The sequence below is a fragment of the Cuculus canorus genome, chromosome 1 (genome assembly GCF_017976375.1).
Source record: "Cuculus canorus isolate bCucCan1 chromosome 1, bCucCan1.pri, whole genome shotgun sequence".
Lineage (NCBI taxonomy): Eukaryota > Metazoa > Chordata > Aves > Cuculiformes > Cuculidae > Cuculus > Cuculus canorus.
In genome coordinates, this window is record NC_071401.1 from 23,019,342 (window position 1) to 23,045,052 (window position 25,711).

Below are 25,711 nucleotides of genomic sequence, written 5' to 3' on the forward strand. Positions count from 1 at the left end.
CTCCAGCGGATCGCTCCCCTTCCACCCAGCCACCTGCGTTCCCATGTGCCCCTTCCCTTGCATTCCCTCCTTCCTCAGCTTCCACTCGCATCCACACGGTCTAACCCCTCCTCCCCACGAACGGCATCCCTCCCCCCCGCATCCCCCGCCCCGTCCCTGCATCCCCCTCCTCATTCATGCACCGCCACCCCCATCCTGCCCCTCCCCTCGCATCCCTTCCTCGGCCACTGCGCTCCCCTTCCACGCCCCTGAGAGCAGTAAAGGGGGCACCTTTGACCCCCGTCCACAGCGCTGCGGCCCCATCATCCCCTCCGAGGCGGCTCCGGCCACGCAAGTCGCCCCGCTGCCCTCGCTCCCCCTCCGCACAAGGGCCTCCCCGGCGGGGGCAACCCTGCCGTGCCCCCCCTGCCGCCGAGCGCGCTGGGATTTGTAGTCCCCACGCGCCGCCGCGCCCCTCCGTGCCCAGTTCCCGGCCAGGGGAGGAGGACTACATTTCCCAGCAGACACCGCACAGGGTGGGCGCTCTAGCCCTCCGCCCGCCTCTCCCGCTTGTCCCCCCGCCTCATCCGCCCCTCCCGCAGCGCGGCGGGACCGGAGCGGCGGGAGGGCGGCCGAGGGCTCCGAGCACCGGGCAGCGCCGTGTCCGGGCCCTGCCATTACCTGGGAGAGCCGGGGTGCGTGTCCGCGGGCGGGAGCGGCTCGGGGAGGGGGGTGCAGCCCTTCTGCTCCGCCAGACCCGGGGAGGAGGGAAGCAGGGGGGCGGGGGGGGCGGAGGAGGGGGAGCGCGCAGGCGGCGGCGCGCGGTTGCCATGGCGGCAGCTCCGAGCGGTTGCCATCGCGACGGCGGGGCGGAGCCGGCATCCCGGTACCCGCCCCGAGGCGCCGCGCCCGAGCGCCCCCGGCCTTGCCCTGCGAGGGAGGGAGGGAGAAAAGGGGGAAAGGGTGGGGTTGCCGGCGAGCTGCACACAAAGGACAGTGCTGGGGGGACTGCGGGCGCCGCCTGTCCCTGCTCGGCCCGCGTTTGGGCGGCCCTGGGAAGAACGACCCCGTTTAGCATCCCGGGTGGATGCAGGCGTAGAGCCTCGTCCTCTGGGGCTGCGCAGGCCCTTGCGGAGGGAGGAGGGTGTCCGTGCAGGAGCCGAGCGCCACGGCGTCCCGTGCTCTGTGCTCGGGGTTTAGGGATGAGCGCGGTCCGAACACAGACGCCTTCTGTTCCCACGGGACTGGCGAGGGAAGGGAGAAAGTGCGGCTGAGCAGCGCAGAACGGGACTCGCCTCCGTCTTTGCTGGAGGGTTTCATTACGTTTCTGTAGCACTGAAATAACAGATTCGGGGATTTCCCTGTTCCTGGGAGCAAAATGATGCCAGGTGATCACGGGCAGCGCCACCCAGTCCGTGTCTTCTGATGAGGGTGGATGTTTCTCAGCGTTTCCGAACAGCCTGATTCCCGCAAGGGGAGCAATACGGCCATAAAACCTCTGAGGGTGCCGTTTCACAGTTAATGCAAGCCAGCCCGTGTCTGCATTGCCACCAAAAGGGGCAGTCCTGCCTTCCTCTCTGATCATGGCTACGCTTTCCTGTTTGTTACATACACAGCACTAACACTTGTATTACCATCTGGCAAGGCAAGCCTGGGCTCTGATTCGGTGGAAAACCGGTTACGCCCCTCCAAAAAATGGCCAGAGTTCAGCTGGGTCACTTTTCTGAACAAGCTGGCCCTGCAGAGACACGGAGGCAAGAGCTGCCCGTGGAGATCCCAGCGGGTCTGAGCTGCATTTCTGCGTGCAGCTGCGCCACTGCAGTGACTCCTTGCTGCTGGAACTGCCTTGTGGCAACTCTGAATGTCCCTCTGATGATGATCTTGTGATCGCTCTCGTTAACGACACGTGATTTGTCTATAAAATGTCAACTGTAGTTACCTTAAGGTAGCAGCATGAGGTACTGCACAATAAGGTTCTCAAATATGTTAACTGACACAAGTGAAAAAGCAGGGATTGAAACGAAAAGCTCAGTATGCCTTTTAAACAATACAGCATGTGTGAATGTGTCACTTGTATATCTGCAGATCTTGCTTCCCTCAAAATCGTGTGGAGATTTTTATGCCTTTGTGAGTATTTTAGAACTGGGGCCAAAATCGTGATGAATTCATAACAGCTGCAACTCTGGCTTCCCTTTTCCCAGATTTCTTCAAACTTGCCTGCCCATGACATTCCTGCTGTTTTTTCAGATACCCAAAAGCATAAGATGCTGTGCAGGCTTTACAGAGCTTGATTCTTCTTAGGGAAAGCGGATCATAAGTAGCCTGCTCCCAGCACTGCCACAGTATCCCTTCCCACAAGACTGTATACCTCTTATCACATTAGGCAACACATTAACTGCCTGATCTGAGGATCATATCGCCAAGCTAAGAAACTGTGACACAGAGAAGGTCAGTTATTTAGTCATAATCTCTGTTTGATCTGGGGTTTCTTTTCCCCTCCTTTTTTTTTTTTAATGCTTGAGTTGAGTGGGGCTGCTTCACAGTGGCAGAGGGTACCCACACTACCAGTGATATCCCTTGTAAAAGTAGTTGCTCAACACCAGAGCAGTACCAGTGTCACCCTAGTTGGCCCAAAGTTTGGTAAGCATTGATCTACACCGTTTGCCAAGAACTGCTAAGAGACTGAGTGAGCCCAAAGAAAACCATCTCTCCAGGTTCCTAGCCCTGCACACTATGTATATATAAGGATCATAGGATAATTCGAGTTGGAAGGGACCTCAGGAGGTCATCTAGTCCAGCCAGACAATCAGAAGTTCACAAACTTCTTAATAAGCCAAAGAATAGTAGCCATGAGTGTGAAATTTCATAGCCTTTCCTATTGCCACGGTCAGACAAATTCCAGCAAATGTGGATGGAGTGATGGAGAAAATGCCGCTTCCCTGGCCATCTATTCTGCCTCCTTACTGAAGGTTCCTGCCTCCACAACAGTCCCCCGATTGGAAACCATTAGTATTTCTAATCCATTTTAATACAAAATATGACATTGAAATAGCCATTTAAGCTAATTTTTTGGACCTTGTGTTGAAGCAGCTGGGACTCTGCTGTTAGGCAGTAATCTCAGGCAAGCAAAAGGTGAGAAATGGCTGGGAGGGGTATGACACTTGAAGCCACTGAAACTTGTCCTACTATGAGTATATTCTCACAGTTTACATCCTCTACTTTTTAAAAAAGGCTATAAACCTAGCAGTTCTGGATAACGTGGTGTTGGTGAGTGTCAGTGGCTGCAGTTAGGCGGGCTCCAGCTGTGGCAGTGGAGGAGAGCATTACTCAGGGCCAGACCCAAGAGACTTATGCCATTTTCCAGCAATCTGCAAATCTGCCAGCAGAGCTGATTGTGTGCCCCGTCTCTCTGATTCACTGTAGTCAGTTCAATCAGAAGCTGATATAAATTAATGTAACTATTTTGCTGTGAACATTTGGTTTGTTTCCAAAGTGTCTCTTCGACTAGAGTAATTGCAGAGTTTAAAGCTATCCACTCTTAGGGTCTGTGTCAGATTAACAAAACTGGTTTCTGAATTGATTTGGTTATCATTACATAAATTCCGTAGACTGTGTCAAACTGGGATGGCTGGCACGGGCTTTTAGCACAAAGTCACAGCAAGCTTCATTTTTAACCTCCTCCCACACTCAAAGTTCTGCAAGAGGAGGTTGAAAACATACAAGATGCCTATGAATTACGAACTGCTCTTTGCTTTTGTCTTCTCTTCTCCTTGCAATTATATTTAACTAGACTACAGGAATTATTATTCCTTCATAATAATCTTTAAAGCTCACATGCAAGCGTAACTCTTTACCAAAGGTCTTACAGGCTGTGTTTAGAAATGGTGGGATAATGGAAGGTGAAAAACAATAGGGAAGCAATACAGAAAAGAAGATGCATATTGCATATTCATGGGCATTAACCTTCCAAGGGAAGTTATGCACAACTTAATAAAGGCATCAGTGGACACACTGTTAATTTTCATACACACATGGTAACTGTTCTTTTGCTTAGGTATTTTTATGGTATGGTATTTGTCAGCATAACAGATAACCAATTTCTCTCCTAGGAAAGAACCTCAAGAGTATGAACCTTGAGAAATTGTGATGGAGTAGCAATGTAGAAGGGTTTAGTCAACATCTTACACACAAGGTATGTCTCAAAATGTTGTGGATTGCTTAATAGAGAACGGTTCAAGGGAAAGCAGTTGATTTTCAAGGGGGATTTCAGTTAAGCCAGAAAATGAGCATAGGAATGGACACAGGTGTTTGTGCTTATCTGGTCAAATGTGGACATCTGTCTTGTGGACCTTTGCCCTGAGTTAGCTTTTCTCTAAGTTTTTTCATGGTAGAGAGAGAGATAGATACAATTCCTGCTTTGACCAAGGTGGACTGTACCCTGAATGTGTTTATTTTTTTCCAGTGCTTCTAGAAGACTTGGTTGATCAATATAAATATGTTTGCACTGTAGATGCCTAAATGCAGGTGAGGTTAGTCCCATCTAATGTGTTTGTTGCATCATTAGAGCCATAGAGAGAGAAAGCTGTCATGCCAGTTATGACTAGGTTGATTAAAGTTATGAAGCACAAGCCAGTGCCAGATTAATGGAAGATACAGGTAGAAAAGAAGACAAGTGTTTGAGGTGGATTGAAGAAAGCCCATGGTAGGTTGGGAAAAACAGTTAAACCCCAGTTCTTCTGCTTCAAGTCTTTGGACAGAAATTAGAAGACTTAACAAGAACTACAGTATTGTGTTTCTTTTCTGTGTGTACTTAATATGTAGAAGCATTTTGCATGTGTAAGAGCATTAGTCTTTGGAGAAGGAATAAGAAAGTAGTTTACAGTATGCAAAAAAAAAAAAAAAGAAAAAGAAGATATTGAAGACTTGGACAGAAATCACAGAGAAAGTAGAGTCAGGCCCAGGTAGCTATGTGTCAGCAGCTGTTAAATGAGAACCGAGAAAGGGAAAGAAATGTTTATTCACAGGATCTCAACACCAGACAGTATCAAGTGGCAGAGTTCCCTTAATCTGTCTGCTAGGGTTTACAACTAGCAAGAAACCTCCTATGATGCATAGTTAAGCAAAAAACACTTTCATGGTAGGGTGTGCATTTTAGTCTGGTTTGCTAAAGATGCAGTGCTTCTGGAGTTGCACGCTGCCTGTCTTACTGCAGTAATTTGAACCTCATTGGCCAATTTCAACTACCTTTGCGAGAGAGTAGGGGTCCTAACAGTAACTGAATTCCTTTTAGTTTCATAATAAGTAGCATGGTAGAAACAATGGATTTAGCTGATGCCCCTGCTGAGCACAAGGTAGGCAGAACTTAGCTGTTAAAGATGTCATCTGGCGACGAGCAGCCCAGTCTGCATGCATAAAATAACCAACAGCTTCATGCTCAGTGCTACTTGCAGCAGCTACTTCTGTTCACAGTTGCAATACCATGTGTGACCTATATGTACCTGTTTTATTGAAGTGGTGAGGGTTAAGTGGAAATGGGTACAAAACCATAGAATGCTTGGCTTTAATAATCTGAAACAAACAGTTGCATGTATTAAGCCTGTTAACTCAGGCACAGCCATTAATTTTAAGTTATGCCGGTATACGTTATTCTCCTTCCCCTGTAGATATTTTTCTGACTTAAAAGTGGCAGTTTCAAATAAGGGAGCTGTTGGGCAACTTTTTTTTTACATACTGTTTAGATGCCCAAACCACTAGAACAGAACAAAGCACAGTCTAATACATATTAATGGTTGCCCAGCATTTTTGATTTCTTGGGCGTTAGTTCCAGCTTTGCAGTGTGATCTATTAGAAGATGAATTGGCTTTAATAATCCTCTCCTGTAAACACATTCATCCAGAACAGAAGATAGCTATATTTAAAGAACATTCTTTAGTGTACTCGTAGTCCTTTCCAGGAGTGTCTCAAACAGTCCTTTGAATAGCGCTGTGATCAATGGCAAAGGTGGTGGTTATGTTGGAGAAAGATGCACTAAAACAGTAGTTCTGGTGTGTGCCTAGGTAACAAGATTGAGCGAGGCAGAAGGTTAGCACACCAGAAGCCATGCATCTGCATGGAAGAGCAGCTTCTGTCACTGGAGGCTGGCTGATGTTGTGCCCATCTACAAGAAGGGTTGCAGGGAGGATCCAGGGAACTACAGGCCTGTCAGTCTGACCTCAGTGCAGGGGAAAGTCATGGAACAGGTGATCTTGAGTGCTATCATGAAGCACATGCAAGAGAACCGGGTAATCAGGCCCAATCAACACGGGTTCATGAAAGGCAGGTCTTGCCAAGCTAACCTGATTGCCTTCTATGACAAAGTGACTCGACTACTGGATAGGGAAAAGGCTGTGGATGTAGTCTTCTTGGACTTCAGTAAAGCCTTTGACACAGTTTCTCACAGCATTCTGCTTCAGAAACTGTCAGCCTCTGGCCTGGACAGGCGCACACTCTCCTGGGTTGAAAACTGGTTGGATGGCCGGGCCCAGAGAGTGGTGGTCAATGGAGTTAACTCCAGCTGGAGGCCAGTCACAAGTGGAGTTCCTCAGGGCTCGGTACTGGGTCCAGCCCTGTTCAATGTCTTTATCAATGACCTGGATGAAGGCATTGAGTGCACCCTTAGCAAGTTTGCAGATGACACTGAGCTGGGTGGACGCGTGGATCTGCTGGAGAGTAGGGAGTCTCTGCAAAGGGACCTGAACAGGCTGGACTGCTGGGCTGAGACCAATGGCATGAGGTTTAACAAGGCCAAATGCCAGGTACTGCACTTGGGGCACAACAACCCTATGCAGTGCTACAGACTAGGAGAAGTCTGGCTAGAAAGCTGCCTAGAGGAGAAGGATCTGGGGGTGTTGGTTGACAGCCAACTGAACATGAGCCAGCAGTGTGCCCAAGTGGCCAAGAAGGACAATGGCATCTTGGCTTCTATCAGAAATGGCATGTCCAGCAGGGTTATTCTCCCTCTGTACTCGGCACTGGTGAGACCGCACCTTGAGTACTGTGTTCAGTTCTGGGCCCCTCACCACAAGAAGGATGTTGAGGCTCTGGGGTGTGTCCAGAGAAGAGCAACAAAGTTCGGGAGGGGGCTGGAGAATAAGTATTACGAGGAGCAGCTGAGAGAGCTGGGGTTGTTTAGCCTGGAGAAGAGGAGGCTGAGGGGAGAACTTATTGCTCTCTTCAACCACCTGAAAGGAGGTTGTGGAGAGGAGGGAGCTGGCCTTTTCTCCCAAGTGACAGGGGACAGGACAAGGGGGAATGGCCTGAAGCTCTGCCAGGGGAGGCTCGGGCTGGACATCATGAAAAAATTTTTCACGAAAAGGGTCGTTGGGCACTGGCAGGCTGCGCAGGGAGGTGGTTGAGTCACCATCCCTGGAGGTGTTTAAGGGATGGGTGCATGAGGTGCTGAGGGGCATGGTTTAGGTAGTGTTAGGAATGGTTGGACTCTATGACCCAGTGGGTCCCTTCCAACCTAGTGATTCTATGATTCTCTGATTTATCAATGACTTCTCAAACCCTCAACACTGAATGTGTAAAAAAGTTCTGAGTAGGTGAGAGCAATGCAGTAAATGGCAAGATGTAAAGACAGATAGAAGTTTAGTTTAGTTCCTAACTGAAAACTTAAAAAAAAAGTTTAAGGAGAGCAAGCAAATTAAATAAGATTCACTGGTGATCGTTGTGAAGAATCTCTCTTCCCTTTCTGGTCCCCTAACATGATTACTATAGGGAACATGCAGTGGTTTCCACGTGAACAACTTAATCTGGTTCATATTTTGAGTGTAACATTGGGAATCTTTTTTTAACTTCTAAATTTGGACTGTATTTGGATGATGTGTGTTTTGTTAATGTTGTTCATTTATCTAATAAATGAGAAACATGGTTGTGTCAGTAGAGGGGCATTGGCACAAAGAACAGTATCTCATAAAAGAACAGACATTGGTGTTACAGCTTTGGTTAAACATATTTTAAATTATTATAATGTTCCATTCACATTCTTCGGGAGAATATTCACTGCCTACATTTAAACATCTAACTTAGATGCCTAAATTAGGAGCCTTGTCTCCCTAGATGCCTTGCATAGTTGAAGGAGTAAGAGAGGCTCCTCCAGAAAGTAATTCAGACAATGTTAGTTAAGCTTCTGCTCTGAATTATCATCTGGAGGAGCCTCTTCAACTTTGAATGCTGTTCTGTGCTATTCTTTGCATCTTTTCCTTGGCAACAAAACTGATTTAAGTGGCCTCCACCCCTCAACACTTGTTCTTGCCCTCTGCTTTTATGTATTGCTCTGTCACTTGTGCTAGTACAGCTGTTTATGTGGTCAACTGGGTTGGTGAAATAATCTGGATAAAAAGGGACCCTGAGACAGAAGGCACTACTTTTAACCTAGGTCACATGTCTGATCTGTTTTATTGCATGACCTTGTAAAGAGTTAAAACTGCATACCTGAGGAAGTGATGAGCTTTAGCAAGAAACAGAAATGAGTTGTTGAACTTGGAGACCTGTTTGCCAAGAATGCCACTGAGAAAAAGATCGATACAGCTTTGGGATGTAAGTTAAGGAGGTTGAGTCTCATATCTAAGCATCCTTCTGTTCAAGAACGTGATATTTATATCATTACAGTTTCACAAATATCTTGGCAGCTTATTATGGTTTTCATTGCTGTAAGAAAGAGATAATACAGCTTTATAACTCTGTTATCCCTGTGAAAATGGTCATAATTTAAACAAAATAGCTGTCAGGATTTGCACACGTACCATGAAAAAGTATTTTAAATTTTGTAAAACCTAAAAGCATTACATTACCACTAACATAGAGCAAATGTAATCAAGTTTGAGTAGCTTAAGAAGTTGCTCACCAAAGAGCTGCTAACATTTCAACAGACAAGGCAGCTTTATCTGACTGGAATGGTTGACTGTGGACATTGGCACATGAGCTAGTTGCCTTAGATTCTTTTCAGAATTAATGGATAATCTGGCCTTTTAGATGGTGCTTCATATGAACTGTGTGAGATATTCCTATTCAATATGAAGTTTCTGCATTTGGCCAGCTGAGTCCTGCCCCCCAGAGAAATGCAGACTAGAACAAGCTAGGTTCAATTTCCTTGTATGCCAACCTCTGAAACCACCCAGGCTCAGCTGCAAACATGAGATGGACTAAAATAATTTTCTGATTATTAAAAGTCATTCCAGTTCAGAGAGATTTGGTGCCACTAGTGACCACCACTGGGACACTTATCCAGTCTCTGACACTTAATATATTTCATGTTGCTACAGAATTAACTATCCCGTTTTAAAATAGTATACCTTTGAAACAAGCACGTATTAGGAACATCAGGCCTAACGTTCCTAGGTGAGAGAGAGGTGAGAGAACTGTTCATAGATTTTAATAGTTACTAATTTTTGTGCAACATCTTTTTAAAGTTCACTAGTCAACAGGTAGGCTTCTTAATAATCTATGAAGAGATTGTTTAATTATATTTATCTGTGACTTTCCATAGCTCAACCTGGCTAATTGGTTGTTTTAGCCGAAGTACTGACCTCTTTCTGATCCTTCTCCATGAAGGTAAGAATGAAAACATTCCTAAAGAATCAAGTAAGGAAGAAGCTGAAATCCATAATGAAGCATAGCTGAAGCTAAGCTTCTGTATGCTAAGCTGGAACTAAACCTATATGTGCCGTTGTCTCGAGTGCATTTCCTCATTCAAATAATTTTTCCGATCACCTTAAAAGGAAAGTAACAGGCACAGCTAAAGCTGCACACTCAAGCAAAGCAAAACAAGGAATTCATTCCGTACTTCTCATTGGCAGGCAGGTGTTCATCCATCTCCAGGAAAGCAGGGCTCCATCATGCATAGCAGTTACTTTGGAAGACAAGTGCCATCACTTCAAACGTCCCTCCTTCCACCATCTTCCCTCAGCATTGTATGCTGAGCATGATGTCATATGGTCTGGAATATCCCTGTGGTTGGTTGGGATCAACTATCCCAGCTATGTCCTCTCCCAGCTTCTTGTGCCCCCCCAGCCCACTCACTGGTGGAGTGCTTTGAGAAGCATAAAAGGCCTTGACTCTGTGTGAGCACTGTTCAGCAGTAATGAAAACATGCCTGTGCTATCAACTGTTTCCATCAGTTCCTTTGAAGAAATTTAACTCTGTCCCAGCCAAAACCAGTACAGAGCCTTAACTCACACCGTTTTACAGTGGAGAAGTACATGTATGATGAGGGTACTTGTGCATAAGAAGATGTAAGATTGGGGGTTCCATAATTACAAAAGGAGAACAAAGGTTGTTTTAAAAAAAAAGGTTCCAAAAGCACAATATTCTATAGTTTTCTCGAGATGGGGAAGGTGATCCTGTGCTGTTACTCCTGGTCACCTTTGTCATTTGTATTCTGGATTTCTATTTTGCTGCGATACCAACCCCGCCCCAGACAGTCCTTGGGACCTTTCTCCATTATGAAAGCAGCCTCCAGCACCACTGTTCTGTGCAGTGCTGGCTGATCTGGGCAGACTCCCTTTGCTGTTATTTGCAAGTGGCTCCAAAGCATGTATCTACAAAAGAGAGGGTGCAATTTTCCATTCCAAGGTTCTGTGGGACATGCTGGCTCAACACCCAAAAGTGCTGAAGGCTACTACAGACTACTCTGTCCACACTATGTGGCCCTGTACCCTGGAACATATGTGCACTTTGTGGTGTCCTTCCTCTGCATTTCCAAGACTGCAGCGCCTGCAGGGATAATGTTGAAAGACTAACATGGGTCTGAGGGAGCCCAATACAATGTTCTTGGCCTTATTTACATCTGGGGGAAATCCCAGGAGTGAACTACCCAAGATCTGTACCTTATCTTGAATACATGGGATGTACCTAAACAGGTCCCCAGGGAGAAGAACTAATAATTAAGCAGAGGGGACAACTGGTGCTCAGGCTTGTCCCCTTGACCTCAGCATAGGACATAATGTAGATGTGTCTTAAGTGTCCAGATTCAGTCCTGTGGTGGAATGAGTGCAATGTAAACACATAGGTTCATACAGACTATTTGAGCACTTACGTTAATTGTATACAGACATTGAAAACAGAAGTGGTTAATACCGTATAATAGAAACACCTTAGTTTTTCCCACATATGCTGAAATAAAGCTGCTTACATTCCCAGTTAGTAGCTCTACCTGCAACTCAGCAGAGCTTTGGCTGGCTCTTAGATCTAAAAATAAATATTCTCCTTCCTGAGATACCAGTTTAGTGATACTCTAAGTAGGAATGGAATGCAAGAGTGGAATAGATTTTATTGATTGTTGTGTGGAAGCTTTCTGACCATTGCATAGGAAACCTTCATTGCATTCTTCGTTGCACCATATGGCATCTAAATATAATGTGATAAAATTACTAATGCAGGGCAATAAATAACATTATGGTTATGTGTTATGGGTGCCACCTCATACGTGCACGAGTAATTATAGTTGGAATGAATAATGGAGATTTGAGTGCTATATCTAGGAATATATTAGAAAGGACACGATTTGTCATTAAGGATGGGAATTGTCTCATCTGACTTTATGGATTCGATAAGTAGGTGTACACACCGAGCAAGTCATCTGTGACTGCATCTGTGATCAGTGGAGAGGAACAGGCACTTCAGAAGATAAATGGCCCCTCTGGTCTTAGACAAATATTTTCAGAGGAATGCATCTCAAACAAACAGAAAATCTCCGACAGTATCTTCTGGGGGGAAAAGAGAATGCATCCAGAAAACTGTGCTTATACATTGTAACCCTTCTTAAATGAATCTCGGAGTCTATTCTTCACTTCGGTGGACAATCATCAGTAGTGAAACTTTTGATGATGTTTATTCAAGCCATTTTTGGCATGTTCCAGTAGTGAAAGTTTCAGCATTCCTCTAGGCATTCTATACTAATGCTTATTTTTCCTTAATCCTGGACAGTTTGTCTAGTGGTTTTATGTAAATCTCCTTTGCTGCAATTTATCCCCTTTGCTTTGCAATTACTTTTTACATATATAAAGATTCCCCGTCCAGTTTTCTCTATACTTGATGTCGTTTGTATCTTGACACTGAACTAAAGTACAGGTAAAATGGTACTAGTAGGATTTATGCAGGGTAAAACCTTTTTGACAAAGAATAAGTGGAGTTAAGATTGGAAGAGGGGGAAGAGAAAGGCCTTTCTCCCTCTGGAGACAGGTCTCTCCAAGCCCTGCAGCTGACTTGGCCTGTTCCTGGACAGCGTATCTATCACATTGCAATGGAGGTTGTAAGACAAGGTGACCCTGGGATCCTGAGGCTTACTCTTCCTTCATCATTGCTTGCATTTAGAAGGTAAACCGGAACCTCACCTACTCACTCCTTCATGACCCTCAGTAAGCTCAGTGGTCCACTGGCTCCATGATGGCACTGATATTTCTTCCCGCACTTGTAGCTGCAATACCATAATAGTTTTACTCTGTCACCCCTTGCTAACTTTGAGTGAGCATTCCCAGTTCATTCTGTCCGTTCTGATTAAGTCAGGGACAGGAGTGGGTTAAGTGGTTATTTCTGTCACTCTTATGCGGATGCTAACTGGTTCACAGCTTTTGAAGGCATGATGCCCATGCTCAATAGTGAAAATTTGAGGGCTTGTTAAACAGTGCTTACAAGTGTAATGTAGTTTTTGACTCATGTATGTCTTTTTATTTCATTAACCACTTCCACAGAGCTTCCACACTTTCTAATTTCTTTACAGTGATGCCTTCATAATTTCCACTAAGCATGAAACAAATCCAGCCATTTTGTTTGTGTATACTGAAATAAGCTTACAGATCTTGTGAGTTACCCTTAACACAGAACATCTCACAGGACTATATATTATACCACAAAATTATTCTTAACATGTTAATTTAAAACATATTTTTCTTTAGATTAGTTCATAAAGAGAGAGGAAGGAAGGTATTTTGCTCCAGACAGCACTTGCAATAGAAATCAGTTATTTCTGTACATCTTTCCTTTGAAATATCACTAAATGATTTCCAGAGAGACGAAGAATGTAATTTAATGATCCCTTGCACAGCTCGAACACCTTTCATCAGAGCATCTCAAAGCATTTCAGACAAGCCTGAAAGCTTGTCTGGTTTTCCCCAGCTATATCAGCTGGCCTAATAAAAGATATTATGTCTTCCTACACACCTTGTATTGTTTAGCACTCAAAGCATTAGCATACTTGTTTTACAGATAACTAAAAAGGGCACAAAGAATCCACATAGTTTTATTTCAAACAATGAATTTATGATGAACTCTGTGGGGTCCCATTTTCACTGAGTCTCCAGGACTTGCAGAATACATATTCTCAGATTGCAGGCAGACATGTGGAGCGAAGTTTTCGTCCCACTGACATCAGTGGCAAAATTCCCATTGATCTGAATAAGGCTGAAATTGCATCCTAGTTTTTCTTACCGCTGCCTGCCAAGATCAACTTCAGACCTGATCATCCTTTCTGTCTTATGCGTCACCATTAGTAATGAAGGTTCTGCAGTCCATGCTGCAGTCCAAGCTGTGTCTGCCATTGCGTTCTTAAGAAATGATCAAATCTAGATGAGGAATGAGAAATCCCAGCAACAGGACACGTCCCTGCACAGTGAGTGTACCGTGTGTGGTTAACAGTTTCCTTGCAGTTACTGTGCCTATTACACACGTGCTCTGTGCTGACGAAAGGATCCATGTGAATTGTCATGCCCTGACATGGACGTGTGCTCTCCTTGTTCATGAGTGTCCCAGGTTAAGAGTGTGTCAGGTCTCTGCTATTGTGTCTGACCTTTTCTAATGAAAGGATGGTGTAACTGTTTTGAGAAGATCTAGAGGTGTCTTCCAGCTTCATTTTTGCCTAATTAAGGCTGTGGATTTGGGCACACAGCATGAAATGCACCCAAAGCAAGTATTGTGCTAAAGAATTAGAGTCTCAAAAAATGATCAGCAAGTCTCTACTGTAATGTGCATAGATCATGCACTATCATCAGAAGCCATATTTTATAACAGAAATATAAGCGCTTTCAAATACAGATTTTAAGAAGGAAGATGAAGGGAGAAAATCATAGAGCAGTAGAATCATAGAATAGTTTGGGTTGGAAGGGACCTTAAAGATCATGTAGTTCCACCCCCCTGCCATGGGCAGGGACATCCCAGTAGATCAGGCTGCCCAAGGCCCCATCCAGCCTGGCCTTGAACATGTCCAGGGATGGGGCATCTGCAACTTCCCTGGGCAACCTGTGCCAGTGCCTCACCACCCTCATGGTGAAGAAATTCTTTCTTATACCAAGCCTAAATCTGACTCTTTCCAGTTTATATCCATTCCCCCTCATCCTATCACTACAAGCCTTTCTGAATAGTCCCTCTCCAGCTTTCTTGTAGCCCCTTTCAGGTACTGGAATGTTGCTACAAGATCTCCTCAGAGCCTTCTCTTCTCCAGGATGAACAAGCCCAACTATCAGCCTGTCCTTGTATGGGAGTTGCACTGTGTATGCAGTGTATGGTTGTCGTCTTCTCTGACTGAGGATGGCTGAATATGGTTCTAGTGAGAAACAGAGGGTTTGTTCAATCGCACTCTCTGTTTTGTCTATTTGTCCCTTGATGCAGAGCTCTTCTCAAGCTTGGTGGAGTTGCAGCCACTCAGTTTTGGTATATTATTGATGATTTCAGAATGCTTACTGAAGTCCTTGGCTGTTGTGCTAGACTGAGAACAGAAAGCTTTTGCTTATCTGGCATTTATCTACACCTGCCTTTCCTCTTTCATGAGTATTTCAGGTTATGGGTAAGATAGAGGAAAAATAAGAAGTTTTTATACTGCCAGTATCAATTTGAAGGTAAAGAACACCAAACAACTAAGATCTGAGAGTAACTCCTAGGCTCACAGAAACATTCTCATGTCTTTTTGACTGAATTAAATGTTGGTCTTTCTATTACATCTTGTATTATGTGCTGCTTGCAAATCCTTATATCTGATCATTCTCTCATCATGTTGGAAAACAATATGTGGGAATTTCTTTCCATACTAGATTTTTGTGGGTTACTTGCTAGTAAACTAATTTTACATGACTCAGATTTAAATAATAAAAAGGCTTAACTCCACTCTGAGAAGAGTTTATTGTCCACAACTGTAGCCTAGAGACAAACTCTAGCACCTTTGGGATTCAGCTGAGGCAGCAATTAGGCAGCATTTTATTGTGATACAGTGAGTGCGCAAAGATGAAGCTGGACTACTCTCAAGAGCTTAGAAACAAAATTGGCTTCCTGGAGAGAGAACATAAGAAATCTGGCAACCTAAAAATATTTAAAGAGCTTAGGGCTCCCAGGGGAGAATTTCAAGCTATTGAAGTGGAAAAGACTGAGCATTTGCTAAGACTGGAAAAAAAAAAAAAAGGAGGAGGGGGTTACATGAAAAACGACAAAGTGTACAGATATTTTTTTTTTACTGTAGCATGTTTCAAAGGGGAGGATATAATAAACCTGAAATCAATCAGTAGCACAGACTTCAATGGAGTGTTCCAAATCAAACAGCCCTGGCTTGAAAACAGGAGTCAAAAGAGTTTTCTTTTTCATTTCAGAATTATAAGGGATTGAGGCCAAGAAACCATTAAATGAGGTGAAAGGTCTAGGCTAGAGGGCATCTTGAGCAAGCCTAATGAAGTCATGGTTGCTTCAGCGGCCACGTTCCCAAAGGGTTTTGCTGTGTCTGTCACTGCGTCTCACTGTGCCTCTGAATGTGTGTGTCTCTCTGGTCTCTGCCGTTCTGTGCCAGAGCATGCCCCACCAGGCACCCTTCGAAGCCCTGCTCCTAGCAGACCCATAGTGTGTAGCATTCCTGTGTCAAAAGAAAGCCGTACAAAATGTGATTTATCTTGCCCATCATTTGACATGTGTTGTACAGACATTTACCTGTAAGCTAGTAGTGCCTGACTCCCTGTATTGTCTGCAGGGAGCAGCAGGAGCTTACAAGGCACAATTTAGCTCAACCGAGTGTAAATTTCTGTCGTATGCCAAAAGTGCCTGTTTCTCTCTGACTTAAAACGGTGTCCTAAGGTGACTAACTCACAAATAGACACCTACCATTTAAACATCTACTTTTGCTCAATGAACTCTACCCACACAGCTAACATTACGCCAGTGCAAACTATATTAGAATTTCTCTGCTGCATTCATGCTGCCCCTTCATGCACCCTGTATCTAGGACTAAGACAAATTAGCTGAAACAGTTTAGCTTATAGCCCAACAGTAACAAGAGGGTTAGAGGGTGCAGAGTGTTTGCCTTATTGTAGCATTTTCCCTGTCTTGCCACCATTCCTCTGCATTACCCTGATTGCCCTCTCCATGTCACCTCTCCACCCAACCTGCCCCAGCCAGGGGTGGCTGTCTGTGAGGAAGAACGGGTGAGGAACACCACAGGACAGGAACGGAGGAGGCTCGTGGAGGAAAGGATGCTTTATGTGCTGTAGTAAGTAATAGCAGCCCAGCCTGTGTGTTGAGCATCCACAGAGCAATACGGTTCGCAGTCCTGGGATCTGCATGTGTAGTGAAGTTGAGAGATAGATCACCTGGCTTCTCCACCTGTGTCCTGGAGCACAAACCCCTAGGGCTACACTGTGGGTAGGGAGCATGCTGTGTGTTGTGGCTCTGGCATGAAATAAGCCCTGCCTGACATAACCTAAATGTGCCTAGTATTACTACCTTGCCTTAGTTATAGACCTCCACTCATGTGATTTCCTATGTCAGAGGCAAGCCCATGGAATGACAAACCCCAAAAGATCTCTGAAGGATTTCTGCACCAAGGGGCAGAGACAGATGACTGATCAAAGTGGAAAGTCTTGCTCTGCTCTTCTGTACTGGAGTAAACTTCATCTGCACAAACTTTTGATGTCTGTTGACTTTGACAGAGCTATGCTAGTAGGTGAAGCTAGTCAATTATTTTTATTGATAAATAGTCCCTTGGAGAGCTCCGTTCTGTGCTGAACATACCCAATTCTTTCTCATAGACCCAAGGCTTTTCTTTCATGTATTTAATGTCACAGGCTTCTGATTTGGTTGTTCTGTTGTTAGTCTGGAGGTTTCTAAGATCTCTGACTGCGATTTGCAGGACAGACAAGGTCTGTTGCCGTTATCTTTAATGGGGCAGTGTAAGGGCCCAACATTAGCAGCTGCCCAGTATTACTGGCCTTTGTTGAGCCCTACACACAGCACTGTGCGTGTTGTAAAGCTGTCCTGCTCATCCTGCTCCTGATTATAGCTAAATTGCCCAGAATCCATCTCTTTTGTTTGTCAGAAATTAGGCACCTCTGATAAACAATAAACAGCAGGGAGAAGGACAGCATTATCCTCTCTGAAGCATACCAGCATAGCAGCCAGTTTCTGGATACACCATTCATAAACCAGAAAGCAAAGCTTTGGCTGGTGTGCAAATGTAGCAGCAAACACAGCATTCCCCGGAGAGGCTGGGCTGTAATGCACACAGACAACACAGAGCAGTTCTGGATGAGCAAAGAACATGCGTATCTCAGTGTGCTGCAGACGATCACAGCTCTGGAATTGTGTGGTGCAAGGCCAGATATATATCTAAGGCATTTCCTGCTACAGCAGTGGCTGCTACGAATATGGCATACGTTTTCTGTACATCCAGAAGACCTACTGTAAATGCAGTCACATCTGCGGGAGAGGGGGAACCAGACTCTATGCCCAGGGCCAATGTGGTGAGGAGCGATGCACACTGCACAGCACCCCGTGGTGCTGAAGAGAGGACAGTGCTGAGGACCTGCTCAATACACCCATCTCAGGCATGACCAGTGAACCTGCCTTGTACTGGAGATCCTGTTGCTTTGCTAAATGGATGCAGAAGAGAAAGCATGGTGGAGTTCAGGTTTAGCAGTACATGGGAATGCAGAGCCTGGGCTGTGAAAGGAGGTGGATATACCTTAAACAAGTTGTGTTGCTTACAGTGGCAATCTGCGGCCTCAGGGTCAGGGCCTCATGGTAGGAATCCAGGCCCACGTGCCCTTCTACAGTACACCCTTTGTTGCTGGACGACAAAGAACATTTTGCAGCAAGACTTGGGAGAAGCAGGTATAATCCGTTGTCATATTGCTAGGTGACAAGAAAATAAATGTTTTTATGTCTCCAAGATGTGACTCGCTCATCAGTTATGTAACCCACTCATTCATGCTGTTGTCATGACCTACAAGTAGTTTCTTCTGACAACAGACCTTGCATAGCTTCTTCGCCTTCGGAAGCACTAGGAGTCTGGGCTGTACGTATTGCACTAAACATGCTGCATACCTATAGAAAGGCTAGAGAGTCTTCCATGAACTCTACTTGTGGCAATACATTTGATGTCCTCAGATGAGCCCAAACATGTAATGCAGCAATTTAAAAACACTCTTTCAAAAGTAGATTTTTATTTTTTTTATTTTAAAGTTGTGTATTTAATAAATAGTTCACCCAAAACACAGCTTATTTTATAGTAGATACGTGATATGGGACCAGATGTGCTAAGAGTCAGGTCAGAACGGGTTAGTTTATAGCACACATCACAAACTTTAGAGACACCAGCAGTCCTTTGTAATTTTGTTGAAATGTGCTTTGACCATCTCACAGTGTTCTACAAACTGAAGTAGCAGTTGTGCCTCTGCCATGACAGGTATCAGTATTCCTCCCATTACAGACAGGAAAATGAAAAACAAAAGGAGCAGGGATTTGTCTCTTATCAGTAGCAGAGCTGGGATTGGATTCACTTGTCCTGATTTTTTGTTCTAAGCACAGGCATTGTTTCTTAGGTGTGCTTTCAGCCAACACTTAGCTAATGAAGAGCAGGGCAGGAAGCAAAGTAAAAGTCTAATGAGGCCAATGTTCATCTCAAAGCAAACTGATACTAATGGAATTTGAGTATTTGCTTTGAAATTGCTACATATTGGCACCTCAGTAAAGTCAGGAAGATTGAGCCCTGTGCGTTTTGGCAAGGAAAGAGGTTCTATGGGCAAAACTTACACAAACTAAAACCAGACTGTAGCTGGAGGACAAACTGCTGATTGCAGTGTCTATTTATGTGCTATTTGTGGTATAACTGAGTTTGATAAATGGTGTTACTTTCCTTGTTTTACAGTTATTTTATTTTGTACCTGGAAACCCCAGCTAAAATGAGCCTGTTGTTCACTAGGTGCTTTGAAAACCCAGTGGATGTCCCAAGGCCCTGTGACATTCCTGAGCAGCGGATGCAATAAATGTAAGCAAGGAGATAGCAGAAGCAAGGAAACTTGCCTCAGGGCACAGAAATGAGGGTGGCACTGCATGAAACACAGCCCAGGTCTCTGCATCACTGGACACCATGTGCCTGCATGCATCTACATGGACAAATTTGTTTTCAGAATTACAGGTTCCAGGGCATGGAATAGAGGGAGAAGAAACCAAATAAGATCCCTTCCCAGGCGGAGAGGAGTCCAGATGACGTCCTTTGAGTGCCATTCGGCTGGGCAATGCTTTTTTAGCTTCTGTCATGTGATCCTCTTACTGGAGCAACTTTGTCAGAGCTTTCCCCTTGGCTTCCTCTCTGCTGATCTCTGTCCTCTGCTCCCTCCGCTTCTGGACTGATGCTATCTGGACGTGACTTGTGGAAATGTCCCTCTCTGGGACAGAGGACTGCATGCTACCTTTGGAGAAAGAGAGGGCTGTGATTATTGTTCCCAGAAGAACTGGAATAGCAATTTACCCACAGCAGGAAAATGTTATTTTGGGGCAAAAAGGAGCTGTAATGTTTTCCTGTTACAGTAGTTGGCAGCATTTCTCTATAGCCCAAACAGTTTGGTTTTAATGGTATCTTTACTCATTGCTGTAAGTTTACTAGAGGGAGAAAAGTATATGAGCAATTTTGGAATTCAAACAATACTGACAGCAAGAGAAGTTTAAACCCTGGGAGCCCAATAGTGGCTGAGCAAAAGAACAGCAGAGCAAGACCCAGAACCAGAAGACTGCACTGAGAGAAAACCTGTGGCTAGGTACAGAGAAGTGTTGTATGTATGATTCTCAGAACATAGGATAGTTGGAATAGATACAGTAAGGACATCACTTGCAGCTTTTTCTGGGTTCAGATGTTTCAGCTTACTAAATTTAAGTGATTCTGTGGGGAAATGGGAACCAAATGAGTTAATTGAGACAACTGCACTTGGAGACCAAGGTAGCTGAGTGAGCTGATCAAAGACATGAAGGTGTATTTCATGGAAATACATCATAAGAAAGTTAGGTAGCAACCTGCCTCTCCTACAGAACTCATTATAAACCATCCTATGACCCTGACTTTCCTCGCATTAACATCTTGACTCTAATCCTCCTTCGCTTCAGGGTAAGGTTAGTGGAGAGGCTGCTGTGGGTTAACGCTGGCAGAACTTGTCTTACTGTGTAGTTTCATCTTACAGTGTCCACAGAAACTTGATACATAAGGGAGGAATGAGCTTTTGCTTCAGGAAATAGCCAGGGGACCTCTTATTCAGCTGGTTGCCAGTGTTTGCTCCCATTTTCCTGTATCACAGTGTGAGCACTGTGCTCTTCTCCACAGCTCCCTATGCAACTGCAATACTGGCACTTCACCAGATGTCCTCCCCCAAGCCAGGCACCCACCACAAATACACTGTCTCATCAGGAACAGCCATCATCTATAAATGTCAAGGGAAGCCACTTGATTTTGCTCATCATTTCGTTCTCCGGAGAGAGTGTTTCCCATGTTGTGCCACTGGTGGCTAACAGCCATGGTAGAAGCTGCTGTTGAAGCTGTAACGATGGTGCAGCAGGCGTTAAATCTAGTGCACGTGTTGTACTGAACGCATTTGAAGAGTGGGTGCATAGCTGGATGGTAAAACAGTAAACACCTTAGGCGTAAATACCACAGGAAACCCCCTCACTTACATGTATATCAGATGTGTTTTCCTCATGGCACCATTCTTTATCGGGTGGTTGTTAAACCCCTTTTCTCTGTGTTCAAAGGAGCAGAGAAATGTTTGCATCCTATCCTTAGGCAGCTGCCTGCCCTAGCACCCCATGGGATTTGAGGAGGTTTGCAAAGTGCTACAGAAGTCCACTGCAGATGCACAGCCCTCATTGACTCCTGCCAGCAGACTCCACACTGCTGTCAGAAAGGCCAGTGTTGCACTCTCATCTTGGCACCTCTCCACCACTTCCTAGCACCAGCCCCAGCATCCGCACAGCCACTTGGCCAGCCAGTTCAGCAAACTGAGCCAACGGAAAACTAACCCTACCAAAAGGTGGGAGTGGGGTGGGAAGGAAGGGAAGATTGTACCAAAACAAATCAGCTCCTGGTGACACTGACCCTACAACCAAAGGAGCCCAAGTGTCAGCAAAGGGGAGTAAGCTGCCTTTTGGGTGGAGCCCAGCCGTAGGCCAACTTAAGCGAGTTGTGAAACTGCACATTCGCTCGGCCTCTGAGTTGCTGAGAGTGCCAGCGTGCTCACCACCAGCCAAGCCAGCCAACCCCTCCAAAACATGCTGTGGTGAGCTTTCCCGTCCATGTGTTAGCTTGGTAACCCATAACATCTGTAATGGATCCAGGTACTTCTGCAATTCACGTCTGATACACTTGAAGAGTTAATGCCTGTTTTCCTAAGCATGAAAGGAGCGGATTATCACTGCACATGCACTGCACTCCCCACAAGAGCAATTCACTGTTATTCCATGAGAGTAAGTGCCTTGGGGCAGAACTGGATCTTGTCCTCCAAAGAGAGAGGCATAAGTAGTTAATAGAAGAACAAAAGAGGACAGTTATTCCATGGTTTACACCAGGGAAAGCGAGAACACAGATTAACCTTATGGGTTGGCTTGATACAAAGTTTTGGATGTCATTTCAATGGTGTTGCAGCAATGATGGTGTCAGGCCATAAGCAAGGCAGAATTTATAGAAGGAGATAACATCTTTTATTAGACCAGCTGACTGTGTTGTAGAAAGCAGACGCCCTTGCAGGCACATAAACCCTTTCTTCAGGTCTGTTTCAGATCTGAAGAACTTGTGTCTCTGAAAGCATGTTTTACCTAGGAGATATGCTGGTCTAATAAACCTCTTTTCCACAAGTCTTGCCCTGCTGCTGACTTAAGGGAACCCTTCAGGCAAAAGTTTCAGCTTATTGAAAATGGCTGGAGATCCTGGAAATTCAGTTCTCAGCCTTGAAATCTTAACTCCTAGATCCACATTTTTAAAGATGCATCACAGGCAGTGCAGACATCTACACATTGAATCAATTGCTGTCCCTTCTTACCCCTGCCCCGACCACTAGGCATGACCATGTGCTATCTCCTGAAGTAACAAAGGACACTGCCTGACCTGTTGTGCACATGTAAGTTACATTTATTGTATTAAGCCATGAAACAATGCCTACTGGAGAGCAGGTTATTTTTTTTTTCCAACTCAAACGAGTTATTTGTTTTAAGGTAGCCGTCTTAAGGAAAGGCCTCAGCTGTCATGTGAATTAGGGCACATGTTGACCACTACAGCGACACGATACAAGCAAAAGACAAGATTTACAGAAAAATTGCTTAATACACATCCAGTAACCTTGAAGGGGGCTGTAAGGTAGCTGTTGCCTAAAATGCTTTCTTGGTAAAGGTAGCTGCAGTTTTAAAAGTAACTTTATTACTCTGTAACTGCAGCACAGAAGTGGACTGAACTCCTTGCATTCAAAACCCAGATTCCTTCCTCGGGTAAGGCAGCAGCCTGCGCCAAGGAGCTGAGGAATCTCTCCAAGTCCTTCCTGCCTGGGCTGTCGCACTGTAGCTGCAGCCAGTGCTACAGGAAGCAATGCTGAGCACACACCCTCCCTTTGTGCTTTACGAACCTTACAAAGGCAGCAAACACTTGTCTTTCTTTTGTCAGCAAATAAAGCAGACAGAGCGTAAGACAGAAGATTTATAGGTATAACATCCCAGCACTGTGCGGTTAGATTTACCCTCACTCAAATCCCATTTACTTTAATAAGAATGTTGCTGCTACAACCCTGCATGATGTTTAAAATATTTACCCCGTAGGGAGCGGATAATCCGGGAAGTTACAAGGTGCCATTTCCTACCAAATGTATTCTCTGACTAAAACCACATGTTAATGGTACAATTTAGGACTACGCTAGAGCGAAGCGTCAATTCGTCACTTATCGGCACACTTAGGCTGTGCCGTCATGTGAACTGGGAAGGTTTTGTGCACTATCGTGCTGATATATATCAGATAGTAAAAAAAAGAAAATTAAGATACCAAAGCTGGAACATCAGGCTTCCTTGTGTGGCTTGCTTTTCTTATTTTTTTATTTTAATCCTCAGAACAAAACAATTTTATTTTGGAGTCTAGCTCTGAAGTTTATCAGATTTCTGGGAGCACTGCAACGGTGTTTGCTCCTCAGATATTACCAACACAAATGGCATGGTGGCTTTAGAGAACACTTTAAACATGGCAGCAGGATCCTTCATGTCAGACATTCTGTCTTTCTTTCCAAGAATGTCAAAATGTTGTCTAGCCCTTTCTGTTGAAACCAGAATGTTTTGCCCATTCTGGTGTGGACATAAGCAGATTTTACTCTATCCTTTGCAACATGACGCAAAGACAGGAGCTGAGTTTGCCCACCATGTCACCTGCCCCTTGCTCAGCTCTGAATGAAGGCACATCAGACAGCTTCAAACCCCAAAGAAGCCATAAAGCCCAGCAGTCCCCATGAAGCCCCTCTCAGAAACTGGATCTCCTCCCTACCCAGATTAAAGCAGTATGTGACTTATTCTCCTTGTCAAGGGACAATGAGACACATTTCGGGATGTGTTAATGAGCGTGCTAGGAGGAATTAACCACAGTCCCTCACCTTGAAATGACTTCAGCTTGATTTCTTACAGAAATGTGGGTCTGTGATGGCATGGGCAGCTGTATACATGTCTCTGTCTGTGTTTTTCTGCATATGTGTCCTTCCTCCAGTAACTTCTGAATTCGCTGACCAATTTCAGCAATCTGTAATAGAAAGATAATTAAGTTGCTGAACATTCATTAAAGTTGGCAGTGGACAACAGGAGAAAGAACTTATTGTCATTTAAAATAACACTGTGGCTCAACACTTGCCCAAGAGAATCCACGCTAGGGAGGATATTATGCAAACTCCTTTTTCCTTCCCACACTTGTGTTTTAGCAGAGCAGGATCTAGCCCTAAGACCTGCAGTTTGTTTCTAGATTGTTTACAAGGCAGGGATCCCAGATTCATTATTCCATAGGTAATTAACCACCACGCATTATTGAATTCCTTCAAATGGAGTGCAAGGCTTAGAGGACAGTGTGCCGTAGCATCCTGCCAAAGGAAACATTTAATTCAAAACTGTAATGGGATCACTAGCAGTGTTACCTAAACCACTAGAAGCAATCTAGTGGAATTAGAAAAGTTCATTGAGGTGTATGTGGTAGCATCCAGACTGTCTTCATCAGGTCTTTGCATCAAGCTTGGCAAGCGTGTTCTCCTTCACCCAGTTTGTACTCTAACCCCATCCACTCTGTGTGTGCTGGTGCAGCAGCAACTTCACCTCTGCCTCAAGTGGCAGAGAAGCAGCTGCATTACCCAGTTGCCGGTTTTCAAGGAGGAATTGTCTTACTTAGCAGCCCTGCCCCACAAATAGGAGAGAGCAGAGTCCTGAAGTACAGCTTGAGTGAATGGGTGACATTGCTCCTTGGGGAGCCCAAACCCCCTTGGGCCATGACACAGAAAAAGGGTGGGGGCGACAGGCGTTCCGTACTCATCCTCAAGCCCAGAGCTACCACTTAAAACAGATGTCTGTGTAAAAAAGGCCCCACACCTGCCAAACCACTAGCCTCAAGCTTCCTTCCTCATTTCTTTAGGCCTCAGAATAACAAGAGCATTTGTGCAATGTGCAGCGTGCCCTGTGGTTTTCTCTTCTCCCTGAAGATGTGCTATCCAGTCTCCTTGCAGCAAAAAATCAGACAGCAAGCCTGACAAGATGGGAGAAGAGAGATCAACAGTGAAACAATGTGCACTTTGCTCAACTGGCTTCACTTTTCAGCACCAGAAAAAAAGAAGACAAGCACGGGTCAGTGTTGCAGACCGTACAGGAGAGGCATTTGAATCTGATAAGTACAAATGCCTCATTTGCACATATTCTGCAGCATGGCCCCCAAAGCACTAAACTAGAAAAAATCCGTTAACTGAAAAGTCATCTTGAATCGGAAACTCTCAAGGGTTCAGTTTCAACTACGGCGGGAATGTAGTGTTTTATTGCTGCTTCGCTTTTGGTTCCTGTTTTTGCTAGGGTTGAGAAACGAGGTGCCTTCGGAAGCCGTGTGGTGTGTAACACACAGTATCAGCCTGTATACAAAGGAAGGAAGATGATGTGGCAGAACATTGTTGAGGAAAGATCCTGTTTGTACAGGGAGCTGGAGAATAGTAAACCAGAACAGAGCAGGGATGCAGAAAGACTAGAAATGAAAGGAAATCAACCCAAAATGCTCGTGAATCCTGTTTGTGTGCAAGAGCCCGCTAGAGCCACTGAAAAAAATCTCAAAATTGGGTTTGTTTGTCTTTTCTCAGATTTCCTATCTTATAGTGGAGGGGAGGAGAGAGAAAGGAAGGGAGACACACTGGGTTGCATTCCCCTGCCAGTATTTTCTCCCATGGCAGCCCTGCAGCAGCTGGGCTTGTGACTCCAGCAG

General features: G+C 44.9%; 1 protein-coding gene and 1 long non-coding RNA gene across 7 annotated transcripts in view; one reads left to right on the forward strand and one right to left on the reverse strand.

The window, feature by feature from the left end:
- KATNAL1 (katanin catalytic subunit A1 like 1) overlaps nt 1–764 on the reverse strand; it is a 45,405-nt gene extending 44,641 nt beyond the window's left edge. For 4 of the 5 annotated variants that reach the window (XM_054079511.1, XM_054079521.1, XM_054079503.1 and 1 more), the window contains exon 1: nt 271–406. The gene's annotated coding sequence lies outside the window, so the exon portion shown is untranslated. Of the gene's footprint in view, nt 1–270; nt 407–660 lie in introns of those variants that run through there. The other variant, XM_054079485.1, reaches the window with a different exon arrangement.
- The window catches only part of LOC128853593 (uncharacterized), a 40,612-nt gene continuing 15,465 nt past the window's right edge, over nt 565–25,711 (forward strand). Inside the window, exons 1-3 of one of the 2 annotated variants that reach the window (XR_008452208.1) lie at nt 565–674; nt 4,089–4,171; nt 9,509–9,573. This is a non-coding gene — a long non-coding RNA (uncharacterized LOC128853593). The remainder of the gene's footprint in view (nt 675–4,088; nt 4,172–9,508; nt 9,574–25,711) is intronic. The other variant, XR_008452207.1, reaches the window with a different exon arrangement.